Below are 19,194 nucleotides of genomic sequence, written 5' to 3' on the forward strand. Positions count from 1 at the left end.
CAGTGTATGCGTGTGGAACCACGAAACACAGGTAAAAAAACAAAAAAAAATGTTCCTTCTGGATGTTCGACTAACTTTGTTTGGTGGTTAATGAAGCTGGAAATGTAACATTTGAAATGTTTTTTGGCAGACTCTGGTGAAGAATTTGGAGGTGTGTGACCTTCCTATCAGAGCATCCAAATTTGTGGCCAGGAAGAACTGGGTCATCACAGGAGCAGTAAGTAACATCTCTTCGCTTGTGCTTTTATCCACGACACAAGCAGACTTAAAAGGGCTCAAGGGGAACCGGGCATATGACATTTGGAGATTCCAAGTGGCACATAATGAACTACCTTGTGTAATGGTGTGAGAATGTCTCATGCAACATAATTACCCCCACACTTACTGTTCTGTATTTATTTTTGTTAATTATGCTTACAATCGGAAGTCCTGTAAATGTTGCATTGAAAAGGCCGTCGATCATTTTCTGTTGAGTTTAGGAAATGGGCTTTGTGATACTTTGGTCGGTGTCGGTGTGCTACACTTGCCTGCCAAGTTCGGTAGGTGTAGGTGTGATGTACCACAAATTGCTCTTTGATGAATTGCATCAGCAACCTCGCCAAAGACCTCGAACCTTACCATCACCAAGTCGCAGGTCACTTCCTGTTGGGATTTAGGCTATGCGTGTCTTTGAAGTTTCTGTACGTCTGGGGTCGATACAGATGTGAGCTGATTTTTGGAGTCTTAGGTGAAACGTAGCGGGAATGAGTCTTTGATGAAGTTGAAGCATTTGGGGTTTTGTGGCCAAATGTGCAATGAAAGGTTTGAACAGGAAGTTAACTGTGACCTCGTCAATGGACAGTTGGACCTTTTTTGCACGCTTGCAGATGCCGTACTTACAGGTCGTCAAACAACCCATATCCTTAAACTTAAGAGAAATGCGCCTACGACCTTTGAAAGGTACACTTTTGGAAAATGTTCAGGTGTAACACCTTTGCGAACTTGTCCTGCAGTTTTCATCCGATTGACTTCAAACTTGGTCAGTGCCATTGCAACAACTGGGACATTAAGTTTTCATAAGCTTTTTTCCCCGACATACAATATGACAGTGGCGGCTCTTCAACTGAAGCTACAAAACAGGACATGGTGACAATTCATCAAAGACCTATTTGCGCTACGTTGCACCTACGCCTACGGAAATTCCTGCACTCGTGTAGCATCCATAAAACAAACAAACCAAATTATAATTCCAGCCCATATCCTATGACCTATTTAAGGCTCTAATTACCGCAAATAAAATTCTCCATTTTGTTTGTGTGTGAGTGTGTGTGTGTGTGTACAGTGGGGCAAAAAAGTATTTTGCCAGCCACCAATTGTGCAAGTTGTCACACTTCAAACGAGGAGAAAGGCCTGTAATTTTCATCATGCGTATACCTCACCTATGGGAGACAAAATGAGAAAAAAAAATCCAGAAAATCACATTGTGTGATTTTAAAGAATTTATTAGCAAATTATGGTGGAAAATTAGGATTTGGTGTAGAACAAAAGTTCATCTCAATACTTTGTGAAATACCCTTTGTTGGCAATGAGAGGTCAAATGTTTTCTCTAAGTCTTTACAAGATTTTCACACACTCTTGCTGGTATTTTTTCCCATTCCTCCATGCAGATCTCCTCGAGATCACTGATGTTTTGGGGCTGTCGCTAGGCAACACAGACTTTCAACTCCCTCCAAAGATTTTCTTTGGGGTTGAGATGTGGAGACTGGCTAGGCCACTCCAGGACCTTGAAATGCTTCTTACAAAGCCACTCCTTCGTTGCCCGGGCAGTGTGTTTGGGATCATCATCATGCTGAACGACCCAGCCACGTTACAGCTTCAATGCCCTTGCTGATGGAAGGAGGTTTTCACTCAAAAACTCACGATACATGGCTCCATTCATTCTTTCCTTTTCACGGAGCAGTTGTCCTGGTCCCTTTACTGAAAAACAGCCCCAAAGCATGATGTTTCCACCACCATTCTTCACAGAAGGTATGGTGTTCTTTGGATGCAACTCTGCATTCGTTTTCCCCCAAACACGGCAAGTTGAGGTTTTACCAAAAAGTTCTATTTTGGTTTCATCTGACCATATGACATTCTCCCAATCCTCTTCTGGATCATCCAAATGCTCTCTAGCAAACTTCAGACGGGTATTTATTATTTTGGTTCCAGCTCTCTGCGGGTCATTCACTAGGTCCCCCCGTGTGGTTCTGGGATTTTTGCTCACTGTTCTTGTGATCATTTTGACCTTTGATCTTGCGTGGTGCCCCAGATCGAGTGAAATTATCAGTGGTCTTGTATGTCTTCCATTCTCTAATAATTGCTCCCACAGTTCTTCACACCAAGCTGCTTACCTATTTCAGTCTTCCCAGCCTGGTGCAGGTCTACAATTTTGTTTCTGGTGTCCTTTGACATCTCTTTGGTCTTGGCCATCGTGGAGTTTGGAGTGTGACTGTTTGAGGTTGTGGACAGGTGTCTTTTATACTGATAACGAGTTTAAACAGGCGCCATTAATACAGGTAATGAGTGGAGGACAAAGGAGCCTCTTAAAGAAGTTAGAGGTCTGTGAGAGCCAGAAATCTTGCTTGTTTGTAGGTGACCAAATATAATACTTGTTTTCCACCATAATTTGTTAGTAAATTCTTTAAAAATCAGACTGATTTTCTGGATTTGTTTAAATTTATTTTTTTTCTCATTTTGTCTCTCATACGTGAGGTATACCTATGGTTTAGATTACAGGCCTATCTCATCTTTTTAAGTGGGAGAACATGCACAATTGGTGGTTGATAGAAAATTCCTGGCTGCACGCTTACACAACACTGCATACACTTTTGTTTGATTCATCCCATTACAGTTACACATCCTGATATCCTTATGAACATATAATTACATTACACTCAGTCGCACCGACACAACAAACGCACAACATATTAACATAGAGTGCGTTGGGAAGTTCAATCTGGGTGCGCTGTCCACACCCCGGAACCTTCGGTAACTCAGAGCGTTGTTAGTGTGCGTATGTAAAACTGACACATTCCATATGGCGGATGTACAGACATATCCCTAGCAATAGCCAACACGCTCATTAGGAAAGTTATAGAAAGTGAAGCACGCTCTGTCTCTGGGTGCCGCGGTCGCGGGGCGCGATGGGAGCATCGGACTGAATTTCCGAACGGACCTCATGGTCCGAACGGGTGAAGCTACAATTGGTCCGAGACTGCATGACGTCACGACGGGAAGCGGTTTTCACCACAAAACAAGCGGACAAGAACTTCTGAGCTCTCTTCACCACACATGCTGTTCTGAGCCACATGTGGGAGAGCCCAGCACTAAACCTTTTCCAACCTTATTGTTTGACTTTGTATTGTCAAATAAATTGTTTAAACTTTCCATGGAAAGGGGAAGTGGAATTATGGAAGTTTTACCTCGACCAGAATAAAGGAACCGGGCAATAGAGGTTTGTAGGGCTGGCAGGTTATACCCCAGCCGCGACTTTTATTTGTTCTCTTTTCTGAAACTCTAACAGTCACTGAATTAAATGTTTAAGCTGTCCATAATGTTACAGTGATGGAAACTTTTTTGAATCCAGTACAGTACATTTAAGTACAGTTCTCAAACATTTAATTTTCATTTTCACATTTATGAGCGATACATTCCAATTGAGTCTTTATTTCAGTCTTCTAAAATTTACATGCCACAAGGAGGAGTATTGTTAACCACCGTGCCAAATTTGAATGATTAAAAAAGAAAATCAAGTATGTTAAATCATATAATATAATCATTTCAAAATCATGGAAAATCAAGCTTCTTTTCTCCTCTCAAATAATGAGGGCGTGTCCGCTGAATGCATCAAACCACAACCTGCTTAACTGTCAATCAAATACTACTACTATGACCTGAAAATGGATGTTAATTTTTCTAGCATCTTTCTTATGCCTACACATATCTACATGTTTGAGCCACGAAAATATGTACGCTTAAATCGTTCGGGGGCTGGAATATATCCCACCGGGTCGTCACGGGACTTTTCCATGCCGTGACAACGGGGCGCTCTAAAGCAGCCAAGCTTCCATGAAGCCCGGTACACATGCTGGCTGTCACATCTGACTTCTTTCCCCTCCTCGCCCTTCCACCTTTCTCTCCATGATGTGTACGCACTCACAGCTGACAACGAGGCGCTCTGTAGGGCAGATGCAATTTCTGGGTGTAGGTATGGCTTGGTTGCTAACTGCATGATACAATTGGACCGGATTACCGCTGATGCGGACAAAGGCGCTCAAGTTTTTATCTCGTGGGTTAGGCAGGACTCTAGGTGGAGCCAAAATACTTTACTGGGAGTTGTTTTAGCCACGGCCATAAAATCAAGAAAACCGAAACGGTGAAAAACAGTTGAACACAGTTTTCCACAATTCAGCACTGCAAAGTTCTTTGTCTTTGCACGTTGTTCAGCAATTATCTTCAAACACGTATAATGTATTTAGACACAAATATATAAATTCACTTTACAGTATATTTTTTACATTTTCTTGTTTTATGTATTTTTTTCCGATTTAAGCGCAGTGTTAATGTTCACATTGCATAATATTACATTGGCTTACTGTAATATACATTGTAGTTTTTAGGAATAAAACCTCTGCCTCGTTTTTAATGAACACTTTGAGCTATTAAGCTACTCAATTTCCATGTTGGTAATTATGGTGACACTTGGAGAGCCAACAAAATCTGTAGTACTGTAGTTTGAGGTCTAATGAGATACAGTGTAATAGCTGTCTCAAAAATGTATATTGTTCTATCAAAGTATTGAAAGAAATTATTTGGTCGTGTCCTTTTGTTGTTTCAGGTTTGGCAGCTGGGCTCATCTTCTCCCAACTTGACTTTGGAAGGCCATGAGAAAGGGGTCAGTTGCATCGACTATTACAGTGGAGGAGACAAGCCCTAGCTGATATCAGGGGCTGATGACCATCAGGTCAAAATCTGGGACTATCAGGTATAGCATCTGTCCTGCTAACCGAAAAAGTAAGATCAGCATGATACAGGCTCTTCTATCTCAACGATACATTTCTAATGACTGTCCTATCATTTTGCCTCAACAAATAATAAGACTTCACACCGATCTGATCGGCCTCATCGGTATACGCAGATATTTAGCATTTTATGCTGATCGGCTTTCATTTCATAATTCGTCGATCCGAACAATGACGTCATTGCTCGGCTCCGGAAAATACATTTACTTCGTGTCGCCATCGTGCACAGTATATTTGATTCCAAAAGCTAGTTTATTTTTAGCCTTGTTGCATGTATTTTGATGTAGTACTGAAAATATCTAACGGCCAATAAAGTTATTTAAAATAAAATAAATAAATAAAAACATGTCGGCGGTGTGGGACAGACAACACGCAATGCCCGGATCAGAGAACAAGACAAATTTGCTCTTTCACGATTGCACTATGTCAGACTACTGCAATAAAATCTTGTATTCCGATACCACCGCACCCGTTTTTTTACGATCACTGGGATTTATCTTGTCAACTCCAACACGACTGGATACACTCGTTACCGTGGCGACGACAACAGGAGTGGATCGCGCCGACTGTATTATCAGGACAAAATGGGGAAAAACGTGTGTTAGTGGGCACCGGAGCTCAGGAGAAGACGTTCGTTTCAGGTTTGCTTGAGGTATGTTTCCGTACTTTTAATACGATACGGCTCGCAAGCAGGCAACAAAACGTTATGTAGCCTAGCAAGCTAGTGCTAGCACTAACGGTTGTAAGCGAACATGCAGGCGTTCTGTCGAATCATGCTCTAAAGTTTCGGTGTGGATGAAGTAATTTAATTGCAATAAAGCAATTGAATTACAGTAAGTTAGCACCCATTGTTTCTGTCATGTTGTAATGTTGGTTTGACCTGACTGATTAGAATACATGATATGACTAGAGCGGTGCTTTCCAACCTTTATGGAGCCAAGGAACATATTTTACAATTGGAAAATCTCATGGCACACCAACAAACAAAAATGTCACAAAAAGTGGATACATTAATTACTGTATGTACTTCCTGCCATCTAATAGAAGACCATTCATTTGTTCTGTCTGTCACGATGCCTCACTGGCATAAATAGATGAACAAAGATGCATTATTTATTGTAAATAGAATTTTTTGAGCATTTAAGTACACAAGTATATACAGTAAATGAACAGGTCATTTAAATTGACACATTGCTCCATCTTGTGATCGGTTATCGTTTTTTTCAACTCGCTGATCGGCACCAAAAACTTTTATCGTGTAAAACCTACAAATAATTAGGGATGTCCCGATCCGGTCACGTGATCAGAAATCAGGGTGGATTACGTGGTTTTTCAGCTGATCGAGATTGGTGAAAAACTTCGGTTTGATACATTTTCTGACATTTTAAAGTGACAAATAATCCAAAGGTACAAAGATCTTTGCAAATGGAACAGTAATAGCTTTGTTTTATATTAAGACAACTTTTCGGGCTATTTTTTAGTACTGGTATAATATAAGAGACTGAAAGAGGCAGGCAGACTCCCTGAGCGTGCTTTAAACTGTTTAATGATACCGCAAGTGTAGTTTACTATAAAACTAAATGAAACAAAAAGAATTAAACACACTATATATTTAAATACAATACACACATGATTGTTTTAGAAATTGCCAGCTTAATGCCAACACTCAATGGAAAACCCCATTGACGGGCCAGCTACAGTTACCATTACATCACGGGGGATTTACCTTAAAATAACAAATATTTATACACAAACTCCATCGTAACGCATACAGATAGGTAATGTAACAATGCACACAGTTTTAATCTGTGAAAACTTAAATTAATTCACTGCCAGTCCTCCATGTTAACATGGATATTTGAATTTAACAGCAGTCAATAGCAGTGAATGAGTTAATGTTTTATCACGACGGTCTTGTATTCTTTTTCTAGCTTACAGAAAATGAGTAGCTCCATGAATGCATCGCACCACACTGCCCCGAAGAGGCTAAGGTGCGCACAGCAAGAACAGCATTTTTCCGCCTGACTGTCTGACATGAAATCAGACATGTTCCTGGTTTAGGTCAATTAGGATTACCAAAATTATTTCTATTTGCTAAATATTTTAATATTTTTTTAATATATCATTTTTGTTTATTATTCATTTTATGTATCGGATCGGGACTCAGTATCGGGAGATATTGAACATTAAAGACTCTGACCTGGGTGCAAAAAAAAAATTTGATGAGGACAGCCCTACAAATAATTCATCTGGAGTTTACTTCTGTTCTAGAACAAGTCCTGTGTTCAGACACTGGAGGGCCATGCTCAGAATGTCTCATGCGTGAGCTTCCACCCAGAGCTGCCAATCATAATCACCGGGTCAGAGGATGGTGAGCTGCAATATCTCGTGTTCCGTTCTTTTCCAACGGCTATATTAATCTTTGCTTCGCACAACATTATCTCTCACTGAAGGTACGGTACGGATTTGGCACTCTAGCACATACCGCCTGGAGAGCACCCTCAACTATGGTATGGAGCGAGTGTGGTGTGCGTGCGTCCTCAGGGGCTCCAACAATGTTGCGCTGGGCTATGATGAAGGCAGCATCATTGTCAAAGTAAGTACAAGAACAGTATTTTTAATCATTGAAGTCACACAGCTACTGCAAGGAAAATTTTCTTAATGTGAGTTACAGTCATACCTTGGCGTACAAGGTTAATTTGTTCCGTGACCAAGCTTATCACTCAATTTTTCACCATTAAATTAATTGAAATGCCATTGAATCCGTTCAGGCCCCCCAAAAATCACCAAGTTTTGTTTTGTTTTGTTTTTTGCTGCGTTTCTGATGAAGACAAATTCAACTAAATTGTATAAAAACATAATAAGACAATAAAAAGAGAATCTGAAGAAATAAACTGGTTTTATAAAGTGTATTACTGTACGTACTGTAGTACGTGTTGGAAGTGTGCCTTTAAGGAGCGTGGCCTCGTGACTGGTGTCAAGATGGTTAATGTGGTTGGACTTAGTAGTTAGGTTACTCTGCGTGTGATCCTCTAGACGTGAGTAGGGGCCTACAGCAGCTTCTTATGGGTGCTCTCATTTTGTGTTTGGCTGTTTTTCATATTAAATTAACATCCGAAAGTGCATCATCAATTGTGGCTCTCCTTGCCCACTTGCAAGGGCATTACAGTACCTTAAAAGCAAAAAATTGATCAAGCATGACTTTGTAACTCGAAAAACGTGTCACTTGGGGCACTCATCAAGATAGCACTGTTCCTTGTTACTATAGTGTAAGTACTCTTCAATATTGTGCAGGTGATATAAAAGCAGTCTTCACATTGCTTTCAAGCATTCAAAAAAAACATTGTCGATCTCATCTGTTGTTTGTTTTCTCTTCAGGTGGGCCGCGAGGAGCCGGCCATGTCAATGGACACCAGCGGGAAGATTATTTTGGCCAAGCACCGTCAAATACAGCGGGCCAACTTGATGCAAATGGGTGCTGCTGAGATTAAGGATGGAGAGAGGCTCCCACTGGCAGTGAAAGACTTGGAAAGTTTTGAGATACACCCTCAAACGATCCAGCATAACCCCAACGGGAGGTACGCTGAATATTCACAAACAATTTCAATATCTTGTTGAGTGACCTGGTCTCATGTCGAGCTCTCATTTATTGGTTTGTTGCAGTGTGTGGCGATGGAGAGTACATCATCTGTACCGCCATAGCTCTGAGAATCAAGATCTTCGGCTCAGCACAGGCGTTTGCTTGGGCACATGACTCATCTGAGTAAGTGTTCACTTTTAAGTCTGTCTGGGTTGCCTTCCTGCTCAATTGCTACAGTATGAGCAAATGTTCTATTCAGTGCTTATGTATTTGTGTAAAATGACAGCAGCAGACAATCCCTACTGTCATATAATTGTCTTTCTTATTTACAGTATTTAAGCGCATATGTAATAGTTAATGCCTCTTCTCTTTTTAACAGATATGCGATTAGAGAAAGCAGAAACGTTAAAATAATGCAGAATTTCAAAGTAAAAAAATCATTCACACCTGACTTTGGAGCAGAGGGTAATGGCAATGCTGTCGTAAAGCAAACTTGTGGTTCACCAGGTGATTGCTGGTAAAAACAACAACCAATATGTTCTTTTTTTGGACCCTGCAGGCATCTATGGAGGTTTCTTGCTTGGGGTGAGGTCAGTGAATGGTCTGGGATTTTATGATTGGGAGAACACCGAACTGATCCGCCGCATTGAGATCCAACCTAAACACGTAAGACTTGTCCGTTTCTCTTTCAAAAGGAAACTTGACAAGGTTTTCCAAAAATGGCAGTCTTAAATGCCAAGTTTGGTGTGAATGGCCACTTCAACCTGAGTACAGCAAATCAAGAATTTTGAAAGTGGGATGATGGGTTCCGGAGAAATTTAGTTTGTGTCGCAAAAAATGTACTCTTTGGGGAGTGTTTTTGTGTGATATGGCCAATAAAAAAGTTGGCCAAAAACACCTTCAAGTTGGAGTGAAACATCCATCCATCCATTTTCTGAGCCGCTTCTCCTCACAAGGGTCGCGGGAGTGCTGGAACCTATCCCAGCTATCTTCAGGGAGGAGGCGGGGTACATCCTGAACTGGTTGCCAACCAATCGCAGGGCACATACAAACAAACAACCATCCGCACTCACATTCACACCTACGAGCAATTTAGAGTGATCAATTAACCAACCATGCAACACGGGGACAACATGCAAACTCCACACAGGCGGGGCCGGGGATTGAATCCCGGTCCTCAGAACTGTGAGGCAGACGCTCTAACAGGTCGTCCACCGTGCCGCTAGAGTGACAAAGTATGACTTTATTATTTCTCAACATATGACCTGGACCCTTTCGTTTCGTCAGCTACTTCGGGAACCCCTTCTCCGGTTGGCCGACGAGTTTTTGTTGAAAATAAGCTCGTACAGGCTGCAATTACGTCGGCAAGTCAAAATGACTGACTTTTCCAACGGTGTCACTTGCCCTAAAAAGTGCACTTAAATGGCACAAATGGATCATTATTGGTGAGAAGAACAGCGTGGGCAGTAGAATAAGGAATGTACTTATGTAATGTACTAGTTTTTTCATCAATGTACTTGTCATGGAGGGTTTTAGAGGTGTTTGAAGTGCTCATTCCATGTATTTTAGAAAATTCCACAAAGATGGCAACTAGTTATCACATAGCTACTTTCAGGTCTATGTGTTTGTTTTATGAATGTTTAGTAAGGTGGTTTACTAGCAACACAAGCAGTCTCATTCTTACCTTTGTATCCCTCCATTTTTTTCTTTTTTTTTTTTGTCCTGTGTGCAGATCCTCTGGTCGGACTCTGGCGAGTTGGTCTGCATCGCGACTGAAGAGTCTTTCTTCATCCTTCGATACATGGCTGATAAAATAGCTGCCTCACAAGAGAACAACGAAGGAGTGACGGAGGACGGCATTGAGGATGCTTTTGAGGTTTGTGTGTATTTCCATTGTTATGAGCCCTTTTATTATGGTACAGTAACCCCCCCACATGCTTTAAACATATTAAAACACACTTTTTAAAGTATTCCTTAGCACCTGCTCTTACTCCGTTGTTTACAGTTCTCCAAATAAGAGGCAGAGCTTGCCTCAAACTGTTTGTTTTTTTTTTTTGGTCAATCCATGAAATATTTACTGTAAAACTGACAAATGTAACAAAAGCGATTGAGACATATTTTTAAACACCAAAATGTTCGCCCAAACCATGTACTGTAATTTTTCGTGTATAATGTGCATTTTTTTCCCCCAAAACATTGTCAAGCCAATAGTGCTTTCACATTTTATAAATGTATGCCCCCATCTAGTGGTTATGAAAAACCTGTACACTTTCATTCCAAAATGCCACCGCCACCTACTGGTTATAAAAAAAGTGTAGCCTACACTTTCATTCCAATGTGACAGGGGTACGTACGTATGACTGCATATATGTACAGTTGTGCTCATAAGTTTACATACACTGGCAGAATTTGTGAAATGTCGTTTTTGTTAAATATGACTGACTGAACAACAACCTTCATTAATTTATTTATGGTTATGTTTTGTTTAATGACAATGCTTTTCTGAAATGCTTGACTGTTTAATTTGAATCCCAATAAAATAAAATTAAATGTGTTTCACCTGGTCCTTCATGTTTTCTTGAAAGAATTGTACCCATCTTACAAATTCTGCCTGGGTAATCAAACATATGAGCACAACTGTGTTTTCTAATTTACTAAATAAAAGTAGGGCTGTAAATTTCTAAATAAGAGAAAGTATATTTAAAAAAGGATTACGTGTTCCAATAAAGACCTTCAGAATAATACTTCATGTTTTGATCATATGGGTAGAAGCAAAATCGTGCATTGTAAAAATGCATTATACATAGGTAGAAGGGTTTTCCAGAATTTTTGGGTCAACTTTGGTGCGTATTATACATGGGTGCGCATTATACACGAGAAATTACGGTATGTCACTATCAACAAAACACATCGAGCTTCTTCTTTTCCTTTGGGCTTGTCCTGTTAGGGGTTGCCACCGCGTCTCATTCTTTTCCATGTCAGCCTATCTCCTGCATCCTCCTCTCTAACACCAACTGCCCTCATGTCTTCCCTCACAACATCCATCAACCTTCTTCTTCTTCCTCTAGCTCTCTTGCCTGGCAGCTCCATCCTCATCACCCTTCTCCCAATATACTCACTGTCTCTCCTCTTGATGTGTCCAAACCATCAAAGTCTGCTCTCTCTAACTTAGTCTCCAAAACATTTAACCTTGGCTGTCCCACAATTTAGCGCCTTCTGACCTTCTCTGTAATTTTCCATCAACATCCTCAAGGCAAATAATGCATCTGTGGTAGTTTTTCTAGGCATGAAATCATAGTGTTGCTCGCAAATACTGACTTCTGTCCTGAGTCGAGCCAAAACTACTCTTTCCCATAGCTTCAATGTGTGCCTCATCAACTGTATTCCTCTATAGTTCCCACAGCTCTGCACATCACCCTTGTTCTTATAAATGGACACCAGCACACTTTTTCTCCATTCCTCAGGCATCTTCTCACCCGCTAGAATCTTGTTGAACAAGCTGGTCAAAAACTCCAGAGCCACCTCTCCTCGATGCTTTTCCATTTTTCATCCACTTGAATGCCTTTCTAACTTCCCCCTTACTAGTCATTGCCACTTCCTGGTCCACCACCCTCTTCTACTCTTCCTTCTCTCTCATTTTCCTCATTCATCAACACTTCAAAGTATTCTTTCCATCTGTCCAGCACACTACTGGCACCGGTCAACCCATTTCCATCTCTATCCTTAATCACCCTAACCTGCTGCACATCCCTCCCATCTCTATCCCTCTGTCTGGCCATCCTGAAGAGATCCTTTTGTCCTTCTTTAGTGTCCAACCTGGCATACATGTCCTCATATGCCTCTTGTTTGGCCTTTGCCACCTCTACCATTGCCCTATGTCGCATCTCAACGTATTCCTTGCTCCTCTCCTCTGTCCTCTCAAGTGTCTTACTTCTTCTTTGCTAACCTCTTTCCTTGTATGATTTCCTGTACTTTGAGGTTCCACAACCCAAGTTTCCTTATCTTCTTTCCTGCCAGAAGATACACCAAGTACTCTCCTGCCTGTCTCTCTGATCACCTTGGCTGTAGTGGTCGAGTCTTGTGAAGCTCCTCCTGTCCACCGAGATCCTGTCTCAGCTCTTCCCGAAAAGTCACTCTTCCTTTCTCAGCTTCCACCACATGGTTCTCTGCTCTGCCTTTGTCTTCTGAGTCTTCCTCCCTACCACCAGAATAATCTTACACACCACCATCCTATGCTGTCTAGCACAAGGGTGTGCAAACATTTTGGCTCAGAGGCCATTGACTTTAAAAATTTGACAGGTGGGCCAAGCCAGAACCAAATGCTGAAAAAACAAAAACAAAGGCATTGTTGTGTTAATACTTAGATTTACTTTTAATGGGAACAGTGTTGTTTTATTTTTCACTTTTTTTGCCAGTCCATCAAAGTCGGGTGTTAGTTTTGTTGTGGCAATTCTCAGAACACATCTGAGGTGTTCATCATTCAGCTGGGATTTGTCAGATGTTTTGTTGGTGTTCATCACACAAAGTTCTGTTCATATGTAGAGCCAAACATCACCAGCAACCTCTGCGCCATCTTCTGGATTTTTGGAAATTTGTCTGCGCTTAATGAAGCATAAAACTCATCCAGTTTACATTACAGCACAACCTGGTGGAACCACTCCGCATTACAGGACAAGGTCAAATGAAGGTTGTCATGAATTTGATGATTTTGGGGATTCTGTTCCAATCTTTGGCGGGCCGGATTGAAACGGTCAACGGGCCGGATGCGGCCCGCGGGCCGTAGTTTGCCCACCCCTGGTCAAGCCACACTCTCCCCTCCCACCACCTTCCATTCAGTAACCTCATCAGATGACATCGTCTGCACAAGATATAATCCACCTGCGTGCTTCTACCTCTGCTCTTGTCGGTCACCCTTTGTTGCTGCCTCTTCTGGAAAAAAGTGTTCACTTCAGCCATTTGCATCCTTTTTGCAAAGTCTACCACCATCTGTCCCTCCAAGTTCCTTTCCTGGATGCCGAACCGACCCATAACTTCTTCATCACCCGTTTCCTTCACCAACATGTCCATTACAATCTGCAACAATCACCACTCGCTCTTTGTCTGGGATGCTCAGAACGACTTTGTCTCGCTCCTTCCAGAATTTCTCTTTCTCCTCTCTTTCACATCCTACCTGTGGGACATTACATAATACATCACACCCTCAATTTCAAGTATCAGCCCTCATCACTCGATCTGATACTCTTCACCTCCAAGACATTCTTAGTTAACTCTTCTTTTAAAATAATCCCTACTCCATTTCTCTTCCCGTCTACACCATGGGAAAATAACTTCAACCCAGCCCCTAAACTTCTAGCCTGACTGCCTTTCCACCTGCTCTCCTGGACACACAATAGATCAACCTTTCTCATCATGTCAACCAACTCATGAGCTTTTCCTGTCATAGTCCCAACATTCTAAGTCCCCACATTCAATTCTAGGCTATGTGCTTTCCTCTTTTCTTTCTGCCCAAGAACTCGCTTTCCATCTCTCCTTCGTCGTCGAACCACAGAAGCTGAATTTCCACCGCCGCCCTGCAGGTTAACTGTGCCGGGGACCGATCCGGTATGGAATTCTTTAGATGAACGCTCATATTTGTTTGGCAACGTTTGCCTTTCCTGAGGCTTGGGACCGGCCTACAGTTTGCACTGGCTTGTGCCCCCCATAGGGCTGCAGTAAAAGACACCTAGCTTAAAGCTAAAATATTGTGTGAAACGCCATAGGCGGGCTTACGGAAATTAGCATAGATGTAACGTAACTATAAATCTTTAAAAAAAACTCTTCGGTACGACTTGAAGACATGTAGCAGCAACACATACAGATAGAGCATGCAACAAACAACAATACTCGTAGCCATTTTTTCTCTCTGCTCAGTAAGAACAACTATTACTAGAGCTTAGGTGCGGACGTTCTCAGCCTCTTATGCTTGCTCTTAATTACGCTGCATCCCTTCAGTAGACCTCAGTGCTGCCTGGCACGTTGGTGCACCAGAAAACAATTATGCGATGGAGTGGTGACCTATGACATGGGGGGGGTGTAAACTCTCACACAATGATCCCACATTACATTTGTAAGTTCATGGATTTTCTCCTGGTTCAGGTCCAGGGAGAGGTCCGGGAGATCGTGAAGACTGGACTCTGGGTTGGCGACTGCTTCATTTACACCAGCTCTCTGAACAGACTCAGCTACTTTGTAGGGGGAGAGACTCTCACTCTTGCTCACTTGGACAGGTCAGATATTTATGATTGCATTCAAGTCACCTTAAACTTCTTTTCAAGTCAGCTCCCGTTGAATGTAAAGTAAGAGCAGAACACAGAAATGCGCCATCATTTAAGATATTCCCTCTCCGCGCAGAACCATGTATTTACTGGGATACATAGCCAAACATGACCGTCTCTACCTGGGAGACAGGGACCTCAACATCGTCAGCTACTTCCTGCTGGTCTCAGTCCTCAAGTACCAGACTGCTGTCATGAGGAGGGACTTTGGTGTGGCCGACAAGGTGCTTCCCACAATTGCAAAAGAGCAACGGACGAGAGTGGCCCACTTCCTGGAAAAACAGGTCAGTGCATTATGAGCATGTCATTATATTTCATTTCATTGATCCCTAGTTGTTGGACCAATTGATGGCTTCATCTGTGCTTATTAGTTTTTTTTTGTCTTCCGGCTCTCCAGGGTTTCAAGCAGCAGGCCTTAGCGCTGACAACGGACCCTGAGCACAGGTTTGAGCTGGCCTTGCAGCTGGGAGACTTGAAAATTGCCTACCAGCTGGCTGTAGAAGCAGAGGTAACTTGAGTCCTTTTTTAAGAAGACAGTGGTGCCTTGAGTTCAATTGCTTTAGTGGCCATGCTCGTAACTTCACATATTCTTTTATCTTAAATCATCTTTCAATATTTCATCTCTTCAGTCATCTTTCCACAAATTAATAAAAATGCCATTAATCCATCCCAGTCTCTCTCACTCCAAAAAAAAATTGTCATAAAAATAATTTTTGACACATTTTTTTGCTTCAATTTAATGGACATTCTGCCGCTTCTGGTGTTTGCACCACGGCCACCTGGGAGCAGTATAATTCAGACATACGGATATACTGTACATGGAGACACTCAAAACTCAGTAAACCGCAGTAATATTAGTCATTCTTTGCAGAGGATGAAGAATATATGCCTGTGAGTATTGTTATATTATCCATCTATATCTATTGCTCCACCATATTGTTTCCAAATATTGTACATTGTTTGCATTAAGCGAAAGTGATTTATCTAAAGCCAAGCTGTGGTTATTTTAAATATACAATGTGTCAATTTTTTTGTTTAGTTTGACAGTAAACCTGGACTGGGAGTGGCGGTAAACAGCTTGAAGCCTGTTTTTTCATGAATTGTGCACAATCTGCCTAACTGCTGCTTGTTGTGAAGTGAGTTGAGTTCACTGGCACCACACAGCGCTCGTGTCAAATTTTTGCTCGCAAGTCAAAGTATAAAAAAAGCCCAATGACAGCTCGTATCTTGAAAAGGTCGTAAGTCGGGTCATTCGTATGTAACCGCACTGCAGCGTGGAACAATTTATTTTTATTTTTTCCAACAATAATCACTGAGTTGAAACGGGCTTATTCTCCGTCCATTCTGTACATTCATAATACGACAATTGACCATGACATCACAACAATACTGTACGTTATTCTGGGTGGCAACATAGCGTTCTCCCATGGCACCACTTGTCAGCAAACCCTTCCATGCCATTTGACCCAGGCAGAGCGATTGAGAACACAGCGTGACACGTTTGAATGAATGAGTTTCTTCTTGCGAGGTGTCTCTGATTGGCTAGTGTTCTCCTTTACTGCTGTAGTTTGAATTTGTGGTATCCTGGCACTTATTGGTTTCCAAACATTCTGAATCAACCTATACATGTCCTCCTTTCCCCCTCATAGTCAGAGCAGAAGTGGAAGCGGTGTGCAGAGCTGGGTATTACTGCCTGTGAGTTTGGCCTGGCCCAGGAATGCCTTCGACATGCTAAGGATTACGAGGGCTTACTCCTCCTCGCCACCGCTTCCGGTAACGCCCGTATGGTGGGCAAGCTGGCCGAGGGTGCAGAAAGGGAAGGCAAGAACAACGTTGCCTTTGTGACCTACTTCCTACAGGGGAAGTAAGTACCACATGTGACTGAAGGGTCCTGATTTTGCGGTGAAAGTCATTGGTGTAACTGTTGTTCTGTCATCTTTTCCACACAGACTTGATGAGTGTTGAGAGGTTTTGATAAAAACCAAGCACCTACCTGAAGCTGCTTTATTGGCTCACACTTACCTGCCCAGCCAGGTGTCCCGTGTGGTCAGACTGTGGAGGGAAAACTTGGCCGAGGTCAACCAGAAGGTGAGCACTGTGGTTTGACTGTTCATTTGGAAGTATTTAGCTGTAATAAATCATTTGACCCTAGGTTTCATTTAGTGCATTTCTGACATCTGATTTCATTGGCTTTAACTCAAAACACATTTTTCATAATTTGGACAGACAATATAATTTCATGATGCACCGAATTTTTGGCCACCCAAAATTTTCGGCCTTTAATGGTCCATGGTGCATTTTTGGTTTTGACCCGAAGGAATTGTCATCGAAATAAAACGGCTGAAACAGGATGTTGTTAGGACACAAGAAAACCTGCAGTCAGTGCGGTTGTGTTCACTATATTTTATTTAAAAGAAGGAAGTATGCGGAGAGAGATGTCTTCAAATTATTTGCACGTGTTTTTCAGATCCACAAATATATCCGCGATGTTTTTTTTTTATGTTGTGTGTGCATTTATCATTTGTAAATATTCAATTCTGCTTGTAAATTGTTGAAGGTGCGTTTGTGGATCAGCAGGCACGTGCATTGATTCTTGACAAACTTAAGTCGTTTCAAGTTGAAAAGATTGACACGTGTGGGAAGGCCCTCCCTCTATCCACTAGATGGCAGTGTTTCTGTTTCCATTGAGCGCATAGACTGTGTGTGTGTATATATATAGTTGATGTTTGAGAGCAAGCAAATGTTCTTCTAATGTTCTAATTGCTGGTCATCTGGATTTGTTAGCTGATCAGGATGTATTTTTACACACATTGATATCATCATTCTTCTTAAGAAAACCTCTCTCTCCATAGGAGTTGACACGTCAAGATGCCGTTTGCCTGCAGGTGTTCAAGAATGAAGAATAAAAGAAGAATTGTTTATTATATTGTGTTACTGAATATGTTTGTGTTTGGCACTAAATAAACTTGATATCCACCTCTTAAACTTGCATTTCCAGTGTAATTAGTGGACTTCCCTTGCCAACTACTTGAGCAAACAGAATTAAAGAACAAAAAAGACATGGTTGACTTGATATATCGTGATTTGTTGCACATTTGTCACCCTTGGATGGACAGTAAGCAATCAAGTGCCGTTATTGCTGTTATTTCATATACATTTGTAGTAGCGATGGGCACGGCAGTTCTTTTGAGTGTACTGAATCAGTTCGTTCAAAAGTTTTGTTCGCTGAATCGTTCAGTTCTTTTTCACACAATCATTCAAGTACTTCCTCGTTCAGTTAGTGATTCATCCTTGAGGTTCACGTTCACGCAACATGTTTACTGAATGACTATGCGTTGTTGTTGTCACGTATTATAAACTCGGAAAGGCAGGGAGATTGAACAAAACAAAACTTAAGCTAAGTTATCACCTACCCATCTCTCTCATCAAGCTCTCGAACACCCTGCAGAACAGATACAAATATACAGTATTAGATGTAACGTGTAGACGTGTAGAAATAAACCTGTGGTGTTTGTTACTTTTAGAAATAAACGTGATGAGAAACAAACTGATCTAAAGTATCATATTTGAATGATTAATCATGTATTAGAAATAATTGTATATGATACTGAATGACTGGTCATATTATTTTACCTTGTGTGACCACGATGACTTTTTATGCACACTTTGACTGACGTTTTGAACAAAGACAAATTACTTCAAGAAGAAAGGCGAAAGGGTCGAAATTCGGCGACACTGTTTTGAACAAGTGAAGCATTCTGTCATTTTTTAAATTTTATTTTATATAGACAATATTAGTCATTCAAACTGCTCTAAGTGCGAGAGGACTCTGCATCTTTTTGCACAATTTTCAAAAAAAAAAAAAAAATGTACCGGCATTACCAGATAACGAGCAACCCTTTATTGCTCAGTGACTGTTTTTCTGAATGTCTTTATGTCTCAAAAGTATTCTCTGTCAATTGACTGTCTGTTGTCGTACTAGAGCGGCTCCAATTACTGGAGACAAATTTCCTTCCTTCCTTTTTTGGACATGGCAAATAAAGATGATTCTGATTCTGATTTCCATTACGTAACCACTGTGCGTTTGTGTGCGATCGAATGTCTCACGTCCAAACCCAATTTTGGGTCACGGAACTAGAGTTTTGTATTAAAATAAAATTTTCCCAATTTTTCTGCACTGGTGTAGCTCAGTTACTTCCTTTAGAAATAATTCCACTGCAGAATTCATCTCTTCTCAATCCCTTCCAAGGGATCGAACCAT

At 41.4% G+C, this 19,194-nt stretch overlaps 1 pseudogene; it reads left to right on the forward strand.

Annotated features, from left to right (window-relative positions):
- The window catches only part of LOC133473992 (coatomer subunit beta'-like), a 47,484-nt pseudogene extending 30,463 nt beyond the window's left edge, over nucleotides 1-17,021 (forward strand).
- The last annotated feature ends 2,173 nt before the right edge of the window (nucleotides 17,022-19,194 follow it).

This window comes from Phyllopteryx taeniolatus, unplaced genomic scaffold (genome assembly GCF_024500385.1).
Source record: "Phyllopteryx taeniolatus isolate TA_2022b unplaced genomic scaffold, UOR_Ptae_1.2 contig_79, whole genome shotgun sequence".
Classification (NCBI taxonomy): Eukaryota; Metazoa; Chordata; class Actinopteri; order Syngnathiformes; family Syngnathidae; genus Phyllopteryx; species Phyllopteryx taeniolatus.